The 22,774-nt window shown below is 30.7% G+C and overlaps 2 long non-coding RNA genes and 1 pseudogene across 2 annotated transcripts; 2 read left to right on the top strand and 1 right to left on the bottom strand.

Moving 5' to 3' along the window:
* Nucleotides 1–5,940: 5,940 nt before the first annotated feature.
* LOC126660609 (uncharacterized) lies at nt 5,941–7,804 on the top strand. Its single transcript, XR_007635390.2, has 3 exons — nt 5,941–6,862; nt 7,143–7,222; nt 7,487–7,804. It is a non-coding gene; the product is annotated as an uncharacterized LOC126660609 (long non-coding RNA).
* A 1,797-nt stretch (nt 7,805–9,601) lies between these two features.
* LOC126660615 (uncharacterized) lies at nt 9,602–10,986 on the bottom strand. Its single transcript, XR_007635391.2, has 2 exons — nt 10,646–10,986; nt 9,602–10,040 (listed from the first exon to the last, which is right to left on the bottom strand). It is a non-coding gene; the product is annotated as an uncharacterized LOC126660615 (long non-coding RNA).
* A 1,026-nt stretch (nt 10,987–12,012) lies between these two features.
* Nucleotides 12,013–21,122, top strand: LOC126665198 (G-type lectin S-receptor-like serine/threonine-protein kinase RKS1; annotated as a pseudogene).
* Nucleotides 21,123–22,774: the final 1,652 nt, after the last annotated feature.

Genomic DNA, 22,774 nt, shown 5'->3' with positions numbered 1-22,774 from the left:
ATTCTGGATTGCCATGGTCTTAATGAAATTTAACTGTGAGCAGAGATTGTGAGCGGAGATGTTGAGTTGCTCGTCATGGTGGCTCGCTCTATCGCTTCAACTGTTTGGTTTTGGCTAAGATGTTGCTCTGTGATGTTGAATTTAGCCCTCTTGATGAAATTATTGTTAGATTATTTGAGATAATTAGCTTGAATGGTGTCGTGGTGTAGTTGGTTATCACGTCAGTCTAACACCTGCAATTTCACATATGTGTCTACCAAATCACATATGTGTTTACCAATTCTTTATATTTATTGTTTTATATATATATAACCCTTAATTTGCTAGTGAATATTTTTGATACATATTTGGATACATATTCGATACATATTTGATACATCTCTGATATACAATTTAGATCGTTTAGACATTTTTTTTATTTTTTTATCGATTTTATTAAATCAACCGACTAATCAGATCCGTTTGTTATTATATTTTAAAAAATGGATACATCTCCGATACATATTTTATTTAATTCTAATCGACTATATTTAATTGTAACTCGAATATATTTTTAATACATCTCTGATACACAATTTATACATTATAGATACATATTTGATACATTAATTGAATTAACTGACTAATTTAATTGGTTCGTTTTTAAATTTAAAAAAGCTTATAATTAATATTATTATATTTATTGTTTTATATATATTTGATCAGTTTGTTTTCATTATTTGACTGAAAGTCCCAAGGTGGAACAAATGAGAAAGACGAGTATAAGTGAAAAATATTCGATAAATATTTGATACATCTCCGATATATATTTAATGCATCTTGGATACATACGTGATACATTTTCGATACATAATTTATACGTGGTATTTATAAAAAAAATATTAAACATGATAGATATATATTTTTAAATGTACTTAATAGATACATCACTGATACATAATTTATACACGATAGATATATTTTTAAATATATTTAAATATATACATGATAGATACATTTTTACTAAATTTATACACGATATATATATTTAAATAGATACATGATATATACAGTTTTATTACACTTATTTTTTACACTTATTTGATACATTTTGCGACGTATCAAATTTTTTATTACATGTATTATATATTTATTTTAATATATGTTTGATACATATTCGATACATAATTTATACATGAGAAATATATTATTCATGCATTAGACCCGTGTTCGGTATGTATGAACAATATATTCGATAATAATTAATAAAATTATTTTTAGTACATATTTGATAAATCTTCGATACATAATTTATACATGAAAAATATATTATTCATGCATCGGACCCGTGTCCGATATATATCAATATTATATTTGTTTGATACATCATTGATACACAATTATTTATTGTTAGTTAATTAAACTAATTTTTTACTTTTTGTAAATATTATTTTGAATAGTTTTGTGGATTATTTTTATATTTGTAAATGTACAGAAATAATAAAATACTATAAATAATCAGTATATATTTTTAAAAAATAAATAGATTACTATCAAATTTTTTTTTGAAATGATGTCTCAGAGATGTATCAGAGATGTATCAGAGATGTATCATATGATATTACAAAACTGTGTCTATAATTTGTTGATGCTTGCTTGCTATAGGTGCTGACGCGCTGACGCGCTCTGACGTGCTGACGCGTTATGACGCGCGCTGACGCGCTCTGACACGAAAATCACATGTGCTAGTTGTTGTGTTTCCTTTTTATTAAGATGGTATTATGCTTGCCATGTGTCACCTATTTAATGGAATGGTGTTTGTTGTAAACTTTTTTGCTTTTGTGGTAGAAATGATAAATAAGGGAGTTAGGTGACAATGTGTGAAATGTTGAGCTATTTTTGTGGTATTTTTGTGATCTTCTCTTAATTTTTTTACTTAAATGATGAATTTATTCAATTAATCATGTTTAAAGATAACGTTAAATTCATTTCTATTCAAAAAAGTACAAATAAATCCATTATTTTAAAAAATTAACTAAAAACTATAATCAAATTAAAACTAATTTAAATTTTAATTAATTAACTAAATCTAAATCAATTTTAAACATGTACAGTTAATATATGCTATACGTGAAGAATGTTTTTGAATTTTTTTCAAATGAAAACGACGTCAATTTAATATTTTATGGTACAATTGAAATAATAAATTGCAAAATAGAGTAAAATTGACAAGTATATTGGAGTTTTTTAAAATATTAAGCCAAAAACATATATATGAGGATGGTACCTCTCTATTTATCGTAAACAAACTCATAAGGAAACATTTTTACTTTGAAAAGCACACATACAACAAATTCGCATGATTTGTGGACTTGGTACTCTGAAAATAATAAGAGCTTTTTATATAAAATACAGGAAATCAGCCACTATTTTCTTTTATACGGCCCAACCCAAATCTTTACTTTACCTACCTCATTTTCTTACTTTGATAACTTGTACTTCAAATTCCTTTTTTTTATACGATTTTTCTTATTTCTCTTAATAATTCTTCTTCTCCACGATTTCTTTTGAGCTGTGAAAAAAAAATTTCACGATTTCTGCTCCTTCGCTAATTCGCCGTTCCGCCTTCTCCGTTCCGCCGTTCTGTCTTCGCCGTTCCGCCTCCGCCATTCTGCCTTCGCCGTTCCGCCTCCGCCGTTTTGCCTCCATCGTTCCGCCTTTGTCTCGCCGCGCCATCTTTCTTTTATCTTTTATCTTTTATCTTTTTAATTTTAGATCTGAAATTTTTTGTTCTTTTTTTTATTTTCAGATCTGTAATTTGTTTATCTTTTATTGTTGATTCACCATTAAACATGTATAAAGAGTATCTTTAAAGAATCTAATACTTATTTCATGTTATATAGAATAATTGTGTGATTATATATAATAAAATTCTGTTATTTCTGCATTTTTTTGTGTTTTGTGTATTTCTGCGTTTTTTTTATTTTGCAGAACCATTTGTTGATGATGATTGATTGCTGAATTATTGTAATGTTACAGTGTTGTTGATTTTATGTTGACTTTATGTTGATATTATGTTGATATCTACTGATTCTTTTTATTTTAACATTGACAAATAAGATAATATTGTCTGTGAAATAAACTTTCGTTGGATGAAATGAAACTGTATCATAACCGTCTTTGTCGAAATTTAGTTACGTATGAGAGGTGGAACGCAAAATAATTATACAAGTGATTTTGAAGAAACTGTGCAGCTGCAAAGAGAATTGAGGAAAAAAAATATTTTGAAATAAATTTCTTTAATTTGTGAACTGTTGTGTTGGTGTATATTTAATATATTTTTATTTTTATATGTAAGAATAATTTTATTTTTTCATTTGAATTATTGTTGTTATTTTTTCATATTGTTTTGATTACTTACTCTGCTAATATCTTTATCTGATTCATTTATTTTAAACATTTTGTACCTTTGTTGTTCTTTAGTAGAATTACTATTATCATATTAACAAGTTATCAACATAATGTCAACATGATATCAATAATTAATGCTAATTTAGTCAAGATGTTTGTAAAATAAGAACATCAATTGATTTAAGCCAAAATCAATCAACATATTATCAAAAACATGTCAACAGGTCATCAATACAACAATTTAAGACTAACTTTACTTTTCTTTTAATGATTGAAAAATCAACATGTTATCAACAGTATATCAACAACATGTCAACATAAAATTGAAAATCAAAAAAAGTTGAAATACTTATCAACATAATGTCAACAATAAATCAACAAAGAATCAACAATTAATGCTAATTTAGTCAAGATGTTTGTTAAATGAGAACATTGATTGATTTAAGTCAAAAACAATTAACATATTATCAAAAACATATCAATAGTTCATCAATACATCAATTTAAGACTAACTTTATTTTTCTTTCAATGATTGAAAAATCAACATGTTATCAACAGTATATCAACAACATGTCAACATAAAATTGAAAATAGAAAAGGTTGAAATACATATCAACATAATGCAACAATAAATCAACAACGAATCAACATAAGGAATAAAATAAAACATATTTTTTTGAAAAATTGTGACAATTGATAAAATATTAAAAAGAAATCAACAACATGTCAATATGATAATGCTAACATATCCTTATCTAATTTCATTTAAATTTTGTTTTTTTTTTAGTTTATTTCACGCACAAAATTATCTAATTTGCTAATGTTTTTTTTAGAATAAATTTTTTCAATGTTAAAATTAAGGAAATACCAACTGATTATCAACACAAAATCAACATAAAATCAACAACACTGTAATATTATAATATTTCAGCAATCAACCATCATCAATAAATCGAACTGCAGAATAAAAAAATACAGAAATACAATCAAACACAAAAAAATGCAGAAATAACAAAAATTTATTCCATATAACCATAAATTTATATTACATAACATGAAATTAGCATTATATTCTTAAAATGTAATCTCTATACATGTTTTATGGTGAAAAACAGTAAAAAAATTGTAGATCTGAAAATAAAAAAGAAGAAGAAGAATAATTAATAAATTATAGATCTGAAATCAAATAGATGACGACGATGAGCAGAGGAGATGATGGCGTTGATGAAGATGACAACGGAGACGATAATGAGAACGATAATGGAGGAGCGGAGGAACAGAGGACGACTCAGCGGAAGACGGCGAACGGTAAAAAAAAGAGGAAGATGAACTGAGAGGAAGAGAGAATTGAATGATGAGGAGAGAGAAAATAAATGAAATTATGATTTGTATGTTGTTAGGGTTTAATATATAGAGTCCGTATAAAAGTTATAATTTAGTACGCACATGGTAGTTTAGAAAACCCAAACCTACACCCGTATAAAAGTTAAAAATTGGGGTTTTTATATGGGCAAAAGGGCTCAAAAACTACCCACCTTTCATTTTTTTTTCAATAGCACCCTGACCTTGTAATTTTTTCAATAGCACCCTATTTCGTATTTTTCAGTTTCAATAGCACCCTAAAGCATCAATTTGAACTTTTTTCATTTGGTTAATATTCAAAAAAAATCCTTCATATATATCATAAGTTCTAAATATTCTAGAATGTCTTAAATTATATATAAACGCCCTCTTCTTCACAAAATAAAAAAAATATTTAATTAAATTAGACCCGTGGCGGAACCCGTGACGAAATCCGAAGACGAGCTCCTCGTCTATGGAGGAAGACCAGCTCTGGTCTTCCATGAGGGAAGACCAGCAGCTCGCTGGTCTTCCATCTTCCCTCATGGAAGACCAGCGAGCTGCTGGTCTTCCATGGAGGAAGACCAGCGAGCTGCTGGTCTTCCCTCATGGAAGACCAGCCAGCTGCTGGTCTTGCTCCATGGAAGACCAGCTATGGTCTTCCATGGCGGAAGACCAGATCTGCTGGTCTTCCATGGAGGAAGACCAGCAGATCTGGTATGGAGGAAGACCAGCAGCAGCTGGTATGGAGGAAGACCAGCAGCAGCTGGTCTTCCGAGGAAGACGAGCTGCTCGGCTTCCTCCGGAGCGGGTTTGTTTTTTTTTTAATTTTAAATTAAATTATTAATATATATTTATTTATTTTTTTTGGATTTATTTGAAAGATTTTTAAGTTAAAGGACTTATTTGAATTTGTCCAAGTAGAAAAAAGTATAAAATGACCCTTAAATTTAATTGTTTTAATAAGTTTAATGCTTATAATAATAAAACCATCTTTTTTTAAAATTTAGGGTGCTATTGAAATCGAAAAATACGAAATAGGGTGCTATTGACAAAATTACAAGGTGAGGGTGCTATTGAAAAAAAAATTGAAAGGTCGGTAGTTTTTGAGCCCTTTTGCCTTTTATATGATTTACGGGTTTTTTCGGAACATTTACTTTTACACTGTACAGTTTAATTGTTTACATTTCGTACCATTTTAATTTTCTTCTGTACATCTAATTTTGATATTCTTTTCTTATTTACGATCAGCTATTTTCTATCACTATTTCTTCTTTCTTCTCCATAATGGTGAAGACTGAGCCGCGACAAAAGCAACAAAATGATGGTGAAGACGGAACAGAGGAGGAGGCAATAAAATAACGGTGAAGATGTAATGTCGTCAGCGGCAGCAGCTAAACTATGGTGAGGCAGAACGGTAACGACAACGACTGAGAAGGCAGAACAACGATTTTTCTCTCTATTCCATAATTTGTTTTGTCTCTTTGTGTTCAATTTGGAATTTATGTAGTCAATCCTTCTAATTATTTTGCTTGTGAACAAACTAGGGTTTATGAACAAACTTGTTAAATTAATTGATAACTAGTGATGATTTTAATTGATAACAATTGTTTGTTTGTAATGTTCATTAGTTGATTAGTTGATTAGAATCAATTAGATACATAGGCTGCTTTATTGTATCTAATTAACTTTTATTTTGTTTATTTGTGGTTTGATGTTCGATCAATAGGAATTATCTTATCATGTTTAAATTGAATTTACATTTTGAGGTTAGTTGTTGCCACTTACGTTTATTTCTTATGGAATATTTGGTTATTTAGTGGGAAATGGATGCTTATTTTTCTGAATTGATGTTTTCTTTTACTGATTTATGGAAAAACATAAAATAGATATGAAATTAACGGGGTAATCACAATTATGGGTTGTGATAACTAATGTTGATTTTGTATTTTTTTAAGAAATCTTATGTTATGTTTGTCTAACAAATTGCTTCTGAAGGGTTCAAACACCGTGTGTTTGAGATCTCGCTAGCTGACCTTCAAGGTTATGAGGATCAAGCTTAGAAAAAAGATCAGGCTGAGAGTTGAAGATGTTCAAGGGAAGAATGTCTTGATTAATTTCTGGTTACAATGTACATCCTAATTTTCATATGGTTTATCTTTAGTTTTATGAGAATTATGTATTGTTTGTTATGAACGCCAGATTAGATTACTTCTTGAGTTTAATATTTTCTTTATATGAATTTGAATCCATGATAAGTTAAATGTTTATACTATTCCTAACAGCTTGATGATATTTAAGATTTCATCAAATTTTCTTTGTATGAATTTGAATCATTTGGCATTTTATTTTGCTGAAAAACTTTCTATTTAGATGTGTGTTTTGAAGATAACCTTTGTTTGCGTTTGCAGAGAGCAGCTAAAAGTGCTACTGAATTTCAATTGCGTGTGGAGATTAAACACCTGTTAAAAGAGGCCAGCTTCTACTCATAGTGAGTCACTAAGTACCTTTTTTAAGTGATTCATTTTTTTAATTTATGCTATAAGTTCAGAGCTCAATGTTCATGCTTGTTGAATGTCATGCTATTTTATATGTAAACAAACATGCCAAGCTCCTTCAATTTGCTCAGGACAAGTGTGCTAGGATCCAAAATTATGTGCAATTGGCTTGGCGTTTCTTATTTGTTAAATTGAGTCAATAACATATAGGAAAATGTCTAGTTCAGCTGTGTAATTGGTTTCTCCATTGGTTGTAGGTCATTATGGTTTGCTCAGGCAGCAAAATCTAGGAGGTTGGCAGCTGCAAAGAAGAGGGAACTTGCAAATTATAATGATATTATGTGTGATCTGCATACAAGAGTCTTAATTTTAAATAGACATACTAGGAAGGAATAGCCAACACATGCAGAACCCACACCCTTTTAAACATTTAGCTCCAACCTATGCAGCAAATGAATTCGATTGTTGTTTGCTCTTTTTTATTGTTTTTACTGGATTAGTATATGTAGAGCAGGTCTGCTCAAAACTCTAACAAATGCTCTTTTGGTTTTTCAATATTCTGTTAATTTTCATGAGTTTCATAGGAAATTATTATTGCATCCTAGAGAATATAGTTTGGACAGAGACCACTTTTTTAATTTGCAAATCTTCACATAAAAATGATTTGTTGTTATATACAATTTAAATTAATAGAAAGAGTGATTTTTTTGTTTTCTTGTATCGTTGAATTTTATAGCGTGTTTTACTTTTTGTTTTTTTTATATATGTAATAAAGAGTGCAAAGTAAATTTTAAAATTAATTTTTAAAACTTCGGTTGATGTAGATTAATTTAAGTTTATATCAACATAATAACTTGATATCAACACAAAATTAACATGATATCAACATAAAATTATTAGACAATAATAATTTGTGCATTCAAGTCAACATGATATCAACAACATGTCACCAACTAATTAACAATATATCATTATTAATATTGGTGAATAATTTGCTTTAACATGGACAATAATAATTTTGTTAATATAAAATTGATATAATGTCAACAGTAAATCAATAATACATGAACAAGAATGTTAATGTTAATTTATTATAATACGTATGTCAACATAAATCAACCAAATATCAACAGGAAATCAACAAAAAATATAATGAAATCGTGTTTAATTTAACAACTTAATTCTTGAAATTTAAGATACTTGATATTTGAATTGCAACATATCATTATGTTAACCGTTGGTAAACTTGTAATAAAGTTTATTTTGAATAAATCGTTAGTAAATTTGAACTGTGTATAAAATTACTAGACAACAATAATTTATGCATTGAAGTCAACATGATATCAACAACATGTCAACAACAAATTAACAATATATCATTATTTTGTATTTATATTGGTGAATAGTTGTTTTAACCTTGACAATAATAATTTTGTCAACATAAAATCAACAACATGTCAACAACAAATTAACAATATATCATTATCTTATATTAATATTGGTGAATAGTTTGTTTTAACCTTGACAATAATAATTTTATCAACATAAAATCAACAACATGTCAACAACAAATTAACAATATATCATTATCTTATATTAATATTGGTGAATAATTTTCTTTAACCTGGACAATAATAATTTTGTCAACATAAAATCGACATAACGTCAACAGTTTATCAACAATACATGAACAAGAATGTTAATGTTAATTTATCATAATACGCATGTCAACATAAAATCAACCAAATATCGACAAGAAATCAACAAAAAATATAATGAAAGTGTGTTTAATTTAAGGCTTAATTACTTAAAAAACCTCCACCTTGTAATATTTTTTCGTTTATACCATGACCTAGGAAAAAGTTCATTTGTACCCTTTTTTTTATTTTTTGTTTTCAACTCTACCCTAAAGCACTAAATTGAACATTTTTTATCTAGAAAAAGCTTAAAATAATCCTTCATTTTTAACTTATTTGTATTTTTTCAAATAGAAAAAAGATGATATAACCCTTCTATTAAATTATTTTTAATATTTTCATCCTTTAATTAATTAAATTGTCAAAAAATAAAATTTTGGGGTACAATTGAAAACGAAAAATCAAAAAAAGGGTACAAATGAACTTTTTCCTATGTCGGGTATAAACGAAAAATTGTTTCAAGGTGGGAGTTTTTTAAGTAATTAGGCCTTAATTTAACAACTTAATTCTTGAAATTTAAGAAGCCTGATATTTGATTTGCAACATATCATTATCTAGTACAGTTTAATTTTTATTTGTTTAGTTTATTTTACGGATAATATTATCTTATTTATTAATGTTAGATCAAAAAAATATCAACACAGTATCAACATAAAATCAACAAACACTGTAACATTATAAATTAATTACACGTAATTTTAGCATTGGTGACTCTGACTACAACATGAATAAATAATATTTTATTTGTCAATGTTAAATCAAAAAAATATCAATATAAAGTCAACATAATCATCATTTTTTTGTCTTCGCTTTCCATGTAATTAAGGTTTGAACTAACATTATCATCCTTCTTCTACGGCGACGATGATTACTGTAATTCATCCAATGCCTGCACATATTCATTCCGAATATGAGAACTGACTTGAGTAAAATTTAGTTTGTGAATCCAATTTTCTATAAATATAATAAAGTTTGAAAAATATCAAATGGGTCACGATCTTTGCCTCCACCACCCATTCCTTCCTTGAGGATATCTCACCATACTAATCATATCTCACGTTTTTCAGGGTCAATTAGAAGTTAGAACTTCATAAGCTTGTGCTAACTCCTTGAACTGTATCACATAATTATGACATTAATTATAAAAACGTCCAAACCAAAATCACAATAATAAACACTAATGATCATAAATGTACACCCAATCTTAAATGACAAAAAAATGGCAGAATTATCAAGTGAGGTTTCTAATAGAGAAGGAAACAAAAAATGTACACCCAATCATGTTTGAGAAATTGAATTCTCACAGAAATCACTCCCGACTTTAATTTTTATTGCCTTCAAAATGCTAAAAAAAGTCATGGTCATATAGAAGTCGCCACAGTGAAATACAAGAAAAGCAACAAAAGCAATAATTCAAGCAATCCTCGTGGATTCCAAACATTAGCATAAGAGAAAGTTCAAAATAAGCAATCTCCATAAATGAAAAATAAAGCTTCAATTGAATTAAATTAGCTAGAAAAATTACCTAAATTAATGTCTAACATAATCACAAAAAGACTCCACTCTCAATGCAGCTTCTAATAAAGTGTTTGGATCATTATCACAAAATTGGACCAATAAGGGTCGATCCTCCTACAATTCTCACTGCAATTAAACCCTAACCCTAATCAAATCAAATTAAACAGTTACATTTCAGTAACATTAAATCAACAAAAATACCTTACAAGTAGTAAATTCTTGAGATGAGAACGATATTCAGTCTCATTAAAAATTATGGAATGCAACATCGGAGTATAAGCAGCATCAACTCCATATTTTCTACAGAGCATTCGGAACAGAAGCTCTCAATATCTACCATGGAGCTACGATTAATTAGCTTCGGCTTACGATTCCAGTGCGCCCATGCCCGCTCCACCCTCGACTCTCCGTTTGAGTAAAAGCAACGGTCTGACGAGACTAAGCATAAAGAAGAAAATAGCGCCGTGTTGGGATTATAGTGGAGAACGGCGTTTTGATCTTGATCGGGGGTGTTAGATAGGGAAGAGGAAGAGAAAGAGAAGTATGAGGGAGAAAAAAAATGAAATTATGATCTTTTTGCTATTAGGGTTGAATATATGGCAACCGTATAAAAGTTACAATTGGCTCCGTGTATGGTAGTTTAGAAAATAGAAACTATGACATGTATAGAAGTAAACAATTGTTTAATGTTGATTAATTGTGTAAAAAGCCCTTAAAAATTTGGCAAAGTATATTGTTTATGTAAAAAGTCCAAATAATAATATATTTAGCATTTATCATCAAATTACTTTAATGAATTGATAATGATATTATTCCAAATTAACCAAGACATTTCAAATTTTGGATAATTAATCTTAACTGTTATTGAACTTTTAAATTTTTCCATTTTAATTATTAAACTATTTTTATTATTACTAAATTTTCACTTTTTTTTTTCAGTTTGATATTTCCAGTTAAAAATGCTTAGATGACAACCGTAAGTTGATATGTGGCGACCGGATATTGCTAATTTTACTTTAAAAATTAGTACACATACATGATTTTACTTTAAAAATGAATTTTTAGGTTAAATTATACATGCATGAAAATTTTCAAGTAAAAATAAATAAATTTCGGCTGCCACATAAACATTTTTTTGCTGGAAATCACTATAATGGAAAAAATAACTCAGTGACCAAAAAAAACTCAGTGACTGAAATAAAAAATTTAAAAGTTACGGTGATGTTCTGAATCAATTACCCTAAATTTTGAATTCTAAATTGTCAGAATTTTAATATTTATATGGTACTATCTTGCTCGATCAGGATGTGCACTACTCAAATAGTGCGAGTTGATAATAAAAAAAATTACACTTGGTAAGCCATATTCACCAATCTAAGTGTAAAAAAAGGCAAGTTGATAATAAAAAAGCCAAATTTGAAATTAAATTAATAAAACTGAAATTTATGGTAATTGACCATCAATTGTAAAATTGGCTGAGGCACTTAACTCAAAGAAATAGTCAAGTGTTTCTAATGTGGTTGAACTCATTAAAACCCCAACTAACTTGACATACAAGTCATCTATAATCATTAACCAATCATGAGCCGAACAAAGCTTTCTCTGCATACACTGCTTTTCTTTCTTACACTCAATTATTCGTATCTCTTGATTATATAACTCCGACAACTTCAATCAAAGATGGTAATCCTAATAACTTAATAATCTCGAACAGACAAGGGTTTGCTCTCGGATTCATTAGCCCTCAGGGCAATCCAACTCATCGTTATGTCGGAATTTGGTATAACAACATTTCAGAATCAACCGTTGTCTGGGTTGCAAACAGAGATACTCCGATCAATAACACCTCAGGAGTGTTGTCTGTCGATAGCAAGTGTAATCTTGTGCTATATAGAAATAATCAAACAAGAAATCCTGTCTGGTCGGCTAATGTTTCTTTGTCGGGTAATAGCTGTAAAGCTCAACTACTTGACACGGGTAATCTTGTTTTGGTTCGACAGGATCGTGGTGTAGTATTATGGGAAAGCTTTGATTATCCGACAGACACTATGCTTCCTTATATGAAGCTTGGATTGAACAGAAAAACTGACAAGAATTGGGTTCTGTCGTCTTGGAAATCAAACGTTGACCCGGGAATCGGAAACGTGTCCTACGGTATTGATCCGGCAGGGTATCCTCAGTTGTTTCTTTACAAAGGTTCGCAACGGTGGTGGCGAGGTGGTCCGTGGACCGGATTGAAGTGGAGCGGCGTACCGGAAATGAAGCGTAATATTTTTAATACCACCTTTGTAAATAACAAGGATGAGGTTTATCTTACTTATGATATCACTACGGATGCCACAATATTTTCGAGAATGATGGTGAGGGAACCGGGACTTGTGGAGCGGTCTACGTAGAATAATCGTGACAATCGATGCGTCGAGTATTGGACCGCCCCGGTTGAAAAATGTGATAGCTACGGGGTATGTGGAGTCAATAGTAATTGTGATCCGTATAATTCAGGTAATTTTATATGCAAGTGTTTGCCAGGATTTGATCCTGCGTCAACGAACACTTGGTTTTTACTAGACGGGTCGGATGGTTGCGTAAGGAAAACGGGCGTGTCAGCGTGTCGAAACGGAGAAGGGTTCGTGAAGCTGGAAAGCGTGAAGGTGCCCGATACGACAAAGGCACGTGTGGACATGAGCTTGAGCTTGGAAGCGTGTGAACAAGAGTGTTTGGGGAACTGTTCGTGCAGCGGCTACACGAGTGTATACAAGACGGGGATTGGGTGCTCGATGTGGTTCGGAGATTTGGTTGACATGAGAACATATCCAAGTGCTGGACAGGACATTTATGTACGCGTTGATGCAGTTACGTTAGGTATGCTTCTCGATTGATTTGGATTTGAGATTTTAGAGTCTGAAACCGTTCTTTTATTTATAAAGAGAGCTGAAATGTAGATTTAAAAATGCCTAGTAGAACTCAAGTTTACCATGTTAGCAACTTTCACACGCCATACACACACTGTTAACAAACTGTAGAAAGGGATTTGTTTTCTCCTTTTGAATACGTTAGGTGTTTATTCGCCTTTTTTAGCCTTATCTAAATGTTAGGGGCATATTTACCTATTTTCTCTTTAATTAATGTTTTGAGAATTTTTTAATCTCATACTTGAAAAAACGATTGATGTTTTCGTTTTTTTTATTGAATTTAATAGCTAAACACAAAAAGTCGGGAAGCCGCCTCGGAAAACAAGGACTGCAAGCATTACTCATAGTATCCGCCGTTGTAGCTTTACTTATTTTTATCGTTGTTACATATTTTCGTGTCGTAAACAAGAGGAAAGAAGTGTTGGCAAAATACTGCAAGCGTACAGTGTCAACTCGTAATATAGACTATAAAGTCCGGATATTGTACCCACAGAGAAAGCTTCTAAAGACAACCAATTAGTAGACTCGATTCGGATAGTTAAAAGGATAATTTGGATTGAAGTATGTAAATTTAAAAGCTAGATTAAACAATTAAAGAATAAAGTAAACTAAGGCTGTAAATTAAATAGGATTTAAACAATAATGAGAAAGATCAGGGATTATTAATCTACTTTATGCCATTAATCTCATGGTTTATGGATTTCGTTATCAAATTGCGGTTCAGGCTGATCTAAGGCACCTACAGCTCTCTCTCAAGCCGCTACAGGCAAAAACAGTCAATTAAACAATTAATAGGCAACTACTCACTCTTGTGTTATAATCAACCTAAATAATTAATTGATTGATGTTTGTTAAGCAAACCTAAAGAACACACATTCGCTAATTCACTCTCGTGTTGTTAACTCCTGTGTTATCGATTACACGGTCTATTTCAATTCAACTCTCTCAAGTTACAATTAAAACACAAGCCAATAGTTTAAGTGATCAAATTAAACTAAGCATTAAGAACAGTAATTAATACGCAATTATAACAAAAACCCAGTAACCCAATTAATTATCAAAGCATAAATTTAATCAATAATCCCCGACGATGGGTTTAGTTACTCATGATCAAAGATAAACCAACAATATAATATATAGAATTCATAATTGATAAGATAAACAATGAAAAAGATCTCTCTGAATTATCGTACCTTAATCGCATAAAAATCCCAATATAATATCGAAGAATAAAATCCAGCTCAAAAAGTAATCAAATCGAAGAACGATGAACTAATACTAAATATAAAGCTAATCTATTGTTTTTAGTCTAATACAATGGTGGTCGAACTAAGCCAACCCTAATTTGGTTGTAAACACCACTATATATACTCGTTGTCAGCCTCAAATTCGTATTTTGGTGAAGTTCCAAAGTCGCCCCTTCATAATTTTAGAATCGGAATGAAAAATCGGGGTCAAAACATAATTTTAGACAACTCAGCAGCTAGGTACGATGGGAGGCGCGTTGCGAGGCGCGTTGATTCCATCGTGCCTTAAAATCTCAGCATAAATTTCCCTAAGGCACGATGCGAGGCACGATGCTACCATCGTGCCTTCCATCTCGCCTCCTCTTCAAGTAAGAAAACAAACAGAGGCACGATGCGAGGCACGATGCCACCATCGTGCCTTCCATCTCGCCTTCCACCAAACATGAATAAAACTAGGGGCACGATGCGAGGCACGTTGCTTCCATCGTGCCTTCCATCTTCCCTCAGGCAAAATCTCAGAAACAGCTCTGAAACTAACTCGAAATGCCTATCCAACTCCGGTCTTGCTTAAACTTCATCGTATTGCTCCGATTAGGTCCGAAACTCCGTGAAATCTACGTGGTAGTACCTGAAACGCTCAAATAAGAAATAAGACCCAATATGCATAAAAATGATCACTAAACACACGTAAATAACTCGTAAAACAACGGTAATATAGGAGTAATTTTACTCCTATCAAACATCCTCACACTTAACCTTTGCTTGTCCTCAAGCAAGAAATGAATCATGCTATAGCCCAAATCAAATAGAATGTCAATAATCAACAAGAAATTAACATTTTTCAAACCTCTAAAGCGATGAATCAATTAAATCGTGCTTTTAAAACCGACAACACAAAGAGAATATAAACCAAGCCAACTTGCTTAAAATCACGATATGAATCAATGCCACCAAAAATACTCAAACAAGTTCACTCATACTCGAACCTAATACGCATTGTTAAATCAAAGCATGCAAACTCACCAAAAGCAACGATAACAAACGTTTTAGTCCTATGAGCAAAAACAACAATGCTTGAATCGTAAAATCACATTGAAAAATAACTCACAAGGTACACTCTAACACTAAGGTGTTTAAGGGTTCAAAGTTCAGCACTCAAAATTGAAACATTCTAATCCTACCATAAGCTTGCCTGCAATCCATCATTTCACTACTCAGTCGAGTCAATAACACAAATCAAAATGGACTTTGTTCAGGTTGTAATGGGGCATAGGTTAGGGTATGGTACAAGGTAAAAGAAAGGGTAAACATGACTTGACAAACCAACATAGATCAAAGGAAACCAGAAAATTAATCACATTAGCTCTCTAAAAACACAGTCTCTCATTCTCTCTTTTTTATTTCCTCGAGTTCTCAATTTTTTCAACATACTTTTTTTTTCTTTTAAGCTCAATATTCTATTTTTTTCTTTTTATACAGTTTTTTTTCTTTCAAAGCTTTTGCTTTCTGTACTTTTCCTGAATTCCAAGAGGCACTAATAATCACAAAAATCAAGAGATCGTCAAACAAATAATCACGAGCTAGGATGTTATTACATCCTCACACTAGTTCCCTACAATGTCAGTCAATTTGCCAAATCATTCAAGGTAGAAAGTGGAAAGATGAGAAAAGGTAAAATGTGTGTAAAGTGTGTAAATAAACAAAAATAAGGCTAAGGCTCAACTTGGGTAAACTAAAGGTAAAAAGGTAAGTTGTTTAAGTAGTCTTAAGAAAAGGTGAATCCTAAATGCCATTTATCATCTTCATGTTTTTTAACTTAACTTTGCAATATGACAACGGAAAACAGGCAAGTTCTAGAGAATATAGACATGCTTCAAACCACACAACAAGAAAAATAAGCACAAAAAAATATATGCTCTCATAGGCTCAAAATCTCACAAAATTAGTCGTGTGTTCAACATGTAATTCACTATATCAAACATTGCCATTATTTACTCAAGTTTTCAACAATTTGCACTGTTGCTCAATCCTAATTCACATGTCAGATTCCACAACAATTATCAAATTACAAGCATTTCATTAAACTCGAATTTTCACCCTAGTCGCAATGACCCATGCCGTCAAAATCAAGTAAGAAACACTTAACTATATTCTCAAATTGTTGTCAACAATTAAAAGCACATCTAACTTATTCATCACGTAGGGGAAAGAAAAATGCTATTAATTCTGAAATCATGACATAACAATTATCCTTAGACTATTTAGGACTAAACAAACATCAAACATAAGTAGATCATAAGGGTTCACAACCATAGACTAATATAGACGTAAAATAAAAACAAAACAAAACAGAAAAAACAAGACACAACTAAAACAAAAACATAAAAACATAAAAACAAAATGTTTTCCCCACCCTCACACTAGTTCATGCATTGTCCCAAATGCAATGAAATTAAAAAAAAAATCTGAAACATAAAAGTGTAAAGGGTGAAGAGAAAGATACCCTTGGGATTGCCTCCCCGGCAACGGCGCCAAAAACTTGTTGGCAAAATACTGCAAGCGTACAGTGTCAACTCGTAATATAGACTATAAAGTCCGGATATCGTACCCACAGAGAAAGCTTCTAAAAACAACCAATTAGGAGACTCGATTCGGATAGTTAAAAGGATAATTTGGATTGAAGTATGTAAATTTAAAAGCTAGATTAAACAATTAAAGAATAAAGTAAACTAAGGCTGTAAATTAAATAGGATTTAAACAATAATGAGAAAAATCAGGGATTATTAATCTACTTTATGCCATTAATCTCATGGTTTATGGATTTCGTTATCAAATTGCGGTTCAGGCTGATCTAAGGCACCTACAGCTCTCTCTCAAGCTGCTACAGGCAAAAACAGTCAATTAAACAATTAATAGGCAACTACTCACTCTCGTGTTATAATTAACCTAAATAATTAATTGATTGATGTTTGTTAAGAAACCTAACGAACACACATTCGCTAATTCACTCTCCTGTTGTTAACTCCTGTGTTATCGATTACACGGTCTATTTCAATTCAACTCTCTCAACTTACAATTAAAACACAAGCCAATAGTTTAAGTGATCAAATTAAACTAAGCATTAAGAACAGTAATTAATACGCAATTATAACAAAAACCCAGTAACCCAATTAATTATCAAAGCATAAATTCAATCAATAATCCCCGACGATGGGTTTATTTACTCATGATCAAAGATAAACCAACAATATAATATATAGAATTCATAATTGATAAGATAAACAATGAAAAAGATCTCTCTGAATTATCGTACCTTAATCGCATAAAAATCCCAATATAATATCGAAGAATAAAATCCAGCTCAAAAAGTAATCAAATCGAAGAACGATGAACTAATACTAAAAATAAAGCTAATATATTGTTTTTAGTCTAATACAATGGTGGTCGAACTAAGCCAACCCTAATTTGGTTGTAAACACCACTATATATACCCGTTGTCAGCCTCAAATTCGTATTTTGGTGAAGTTCCAAAGTCGCCCCTTCATAATTTTAGAATCGGAATGAAAGATCAGGGTCAAAACATAATTTTAGACAAACTCAGCAGCTAGGCACGATGGGAGGCGCGTTGCGAGGCGCGTTGATTCCATCGTGCCTTAAAATCTCAGCATAAATTTCCCTAAGGCACGATGCGAGGCACGATGCTACCATCGTGCCTTCCATCTCGCCTCCTCTTCAAGTAAGAAAACAAACAGAGGCACGATGCGAGGCACGATGCCACCATCGTGCCTTCCATCTCGCCTAACATGAATAAAACTAGGGGCACGATGCGAGGCACGTTGCTTCCATCGTGCCTTCCATCTTCCCTCAGGCAAAATCTCAGAAACAGCTCTGAAACTAACTCGAAATGCCTATCCAACTCCGGTCTTGCTTAAACTTCACCGTATTGCTCCGATTAGGTCCGAAACTCCGTGAAATCTACGTGGTAGTACCTGAAACGCTCAAATAAGAAATAAGACTCAATATGCATAAAAATGATCACTAAACACACGTAAATACTCGTAAAACAACGGTAATATAAGAGTAATTTTACTCCTATCAAGAAGGTAAGCAAAACCCGAAATTGTATACAAATTTTTGCAGTGATCATTGCAAATAATTATTAATTAATTTGAACATGAACAGCTAGAGACAAACAAAGCAAAAACAAATCTTTATTTGGAGATTCTCACATTGAAAAGGGAAGTGATAAAAGTGCAGATTTACCATTCTTTGATTTGAACATCATAGTTGCTGCTACCAACAATTTCTCTAACGATAATAAGCTTGGAGTAGGCGGATTTGGGTTCGTCTACAAGGTAATTTACTTGATTTTGTATCTCAATGTAAATTGACGATTATGAAAAATTCATGAACTTGAGAAGTGAGAGAAATTTATATTAATCTTTTTAACATTTTATTGGATAGAATTTTTGATGAACCAGGTTTAGGTTAGATATTCATGTAATTGAAATAGAAACTACCATAACAATCTATACAAATATCGATACTAGGTAATAGCAAACATTTATGCTGCTAATAGTGCTAAAATTGTTACTATTAACATATAGTAACAAAAAAAATTGTGACATGTTGCTGCTAATAAAACGTTGCCTTAAGTAATTGGTAATTTGTTGTAAAATACAGTTATAAGTTAACTAATGGCAATAATTTTAAAAATTAATGCGGTAAAATGATTTTTAGCAGTAAAAAAAAATTAGCTGTAAATGTTGCCAAAAACAGAATTTATTGTAGTTATATTTTTCTCTTGCTATAATAGACAAATTAGTAGTCAAACTTGTTCTTATTAATTAGGCTATTATTACTTTTTAATGAACAATGGTATATTTAAAGCTGCAAAATCGGCTAGTTTAACCAAACTGGTAGCCAAACGTGTAACATATTATGCCAAACCGAAAAATTTAGGTCACTCTGGGATGAAATTCATCTTGAAATTTTAGGCTTAGTTCACGAATAGATAAAAAATATTTCAAATATTCAAAAATGGTTTAGTATTTTACTGAAATAACCCTTAATTTTACTATACATTATTATGTCGTTTTCGATTCCATTGTTTTTCATTTGGTTATTTGTGTTTGTGCAAAATAAATGGAACTTATCGCATAGTAAATTTATACTAACATTGACAGGGTAGGTTAGATGGCGGACAAGAAATAGCAGTTAAAAGATTGTCAAGAAATTCCGGACAAGGAACTGAAGAATTTAAAACTGAAGTAGTATTAATTGCGAAACTCCAACACCAGAATCTTGTCAGGTTGATCGGTTATTGCGTTCAAGAACAAGAAAAAATGTTGATCTATGAATACCTGCCAAACAAAAGCTTGGACTCCTTTATTTTTGGTATGTTATCATTCTGCAAGTAAATTTTTCTAATTTCTGAAATTATTATATGGTGTAATAGAATTTTCTTGATTCAGATGAAGCAAAAAGATCAATTCTAAATTGGCCAATACGTCATAGCATTATTTGTGGAATTGCTCGAGGGATTCTATATCTTCATCAGGATTCAAGATTAAGAATCATTCATAGAGATATCAAGGCAGGTAATGTTTTATTAGATGCATCGATGAATCCAAAAATTTCTGATTTTGGTATGGCCAGAATATTTGGAGTCGACCAAATTGAAGCAATCACAAACCGTGTGGTGGGAACATAGTAAGTTTATATCCTTTCAAAAGTTCAAGAATATCGGAGTTAATAATTTCATTTAATTTTTTTGAATTTTTTTTTTGCAAAATTCATGAATTATGTAATATTATTTAAAAATAACGATTATGCTATTACAGTGGTTACATGTCACCGGAATATGCAATGGAAGGTTCATTTTCAGTGAAATCCGATGTTTATATATAGTTTCGGGATTCTACTACTAGAGATAATCGCCGGAAGAAAAAATAGGGGCTATTATGAAGAGAGTACTTCTTCAAATTTAGCCGGATTTGTAAGTTAATTAAGCATAACTACTTGACTGAGTCATTCTACCAATTTTATTAAATTTAAACAAACTCATTTTATATGCATGTAAACACTTACATTTTAAATTGGGACTTATTAATCTACAATATTCAAATCATTATGTAAAAACAAACTCACATTGCTAACATTTTTATTCACTCATCAAAACACAGTGTTTTGGAAATCTGGCTTCCGTATTAATTTTTAACAGATTTTCAACTGTTTTAGTGGTTTGCTAAAAAAAATGATACTATAAAATAAGTAATTAATAAAATTTAAATATAATTATCCCAGTTTATAATTATTTAGGTTTGGGAGCTGTGGAAAAAAGGCAGAGCTCTGGAAATAGTGGACACATCACTAGGTGACACATACCATCAAAATGAAGTATTGAGATGCATCCAAATTGGTCTGTTATGTGCTCAAGAACGTGCAATAGATCGGCCAAGAATGTCTGATATAGTGTTTATGCTTTCGCTCAAATGGCGATGCTATATCGACTGCTGAAGAAGCATATTCCGTAAATGATGTTACGATCACCATGCTCGAAGCTAGGTAGACATTTCTTTGTTAGATCATGTATAATATATTAGCCAATGTTGTTATTTTTGTGTGCAATTATTGTATAGACAGAGAGCTAGAGAAACGCATGTAACTAAAAATGTGAATTAGAGATTTAATTTGATAAGTAGTTATAATTAAAATGTTGTGTCCGGTATATATCGGTGGCATGCTGTGTTTGAATATGAATGTAAATTTATAAAATTTTCATGAAAAATTGGTGATACTCATATTTGGTTATATACAATATTGCACACCCTACATCCAATTACTATGGATGACCATAAAATTAAAACTAGTGGTGTAAACGAATTGGAGTTGGTGTACTCATGAGTTATTTGAGATCGATGCGGGAAAAAAACTTGAGATGAGCTCGAAAAAGCTAAACATTTGTTTGATACATTTTGAAGAAAAAAAAACACACATAGAAGTTCAGCTACCAAAATAGTAAATTGGAAAAAAAAATGGATACGGCTGGTCTAATTTTTCTTAAAATAATGACAATAATGTTATTTCATTTAAGCTTAATACATAGTTTAATCCCTGAGCTTGTACCTTTTTACCCATCTAACCTTTAAATTTAATGTGTATCCTATCGAACCTTTAAACTTGTTAAATAATCCCTTTTGATCCCTGAATTTGATAATTTGAAAACTTTTAATCCCTACTCGTCCACTTGACTTTGGCGCGTGTGTTCAAATAAAAATTGGCACGTCATGGCAGAAAAGCAAAGCTTAGGTGGACAAAATAAAATGGTTTTATACGTTGTTTGACCCTTAAACTTATACTAGATTATCTACTTGACCCTTAAACTTTTTGTTCATCATACCTATAAATTTATTAAATTATCCTTCTTAACCCTTAAAATTGAATGTTTTAAATTTATTTTAATTTATATTTTATTTTTAATATATATTTTATTTAATAATTATTATTAATAAAATAATTTTATATAAAATAATTATTCCTTTTCAATACTTTATATAATATTTCTTTAATATATATTGTTTATTTTGCATTTATTTTGTATTCATTATCAGTTCTAATAAAAATTTAATGAAAAATAGTTATACCTTATACAAGTCTCACCTGATCATTCATATTTTATCTCGTCTTTTGCAAAATAAATAAAAATAAATATTAAATTAAATAAAATAATTATTTAATAAATTATAACTATTTTTTATTGGAGTTTTATTAGAATTGATAATATATACAAAATAAACAGTATAGTTTAAACAAATAGTATATAAAGTATGGATAACAATATTTTTTATAAATAATTATTAATTAAACTAAATATATATAAAAAATAAAATGTAAATTAAAATAAATTTAAAACTCTTAAGTTCATGGGTTAAAAATGATAATTTAATAAGTTTAGAGGTGTGATGGGCTAAAAAAAATATTTAGGGGTCAAACGATGTATTAAGCGTTATGTTTTTGGTGATGTGGCAAACGAGCTGGCAGTCCGGTAAAAGGTCTTTTGCCATGCCAGCGCGTTTGAGACTCCATTTCCGTTTCAGGGGTTAAAAAGGATTATTTAATAAGTTCAAATGTTCGATAGGATACAAGTTAAGTTGAGAGGTTAGATGAGT

The sequence above is a fragment of the Mercurialis annua genome, linkage group LG1-X (genome assembly GCF_937616625.2).
Source record: "Mercurialis annua linkage group LG1-X, ddMerAnnu1.2, whole genome shotgun sequence".
In the NCBI taxonomy this organism is placed as follows: Eukaryota; Viridiplantae; Streptophyta; class Magnoliopsida; order Malpighiales; family Euphorbiaceae; genus Mercurialis; species Mercurialis annua.
The sequence above is the reverse complement of the archived record's forward strand: the minus strand, read 5'-3'. Positions and strand labels throughout refer to the sequence as shown.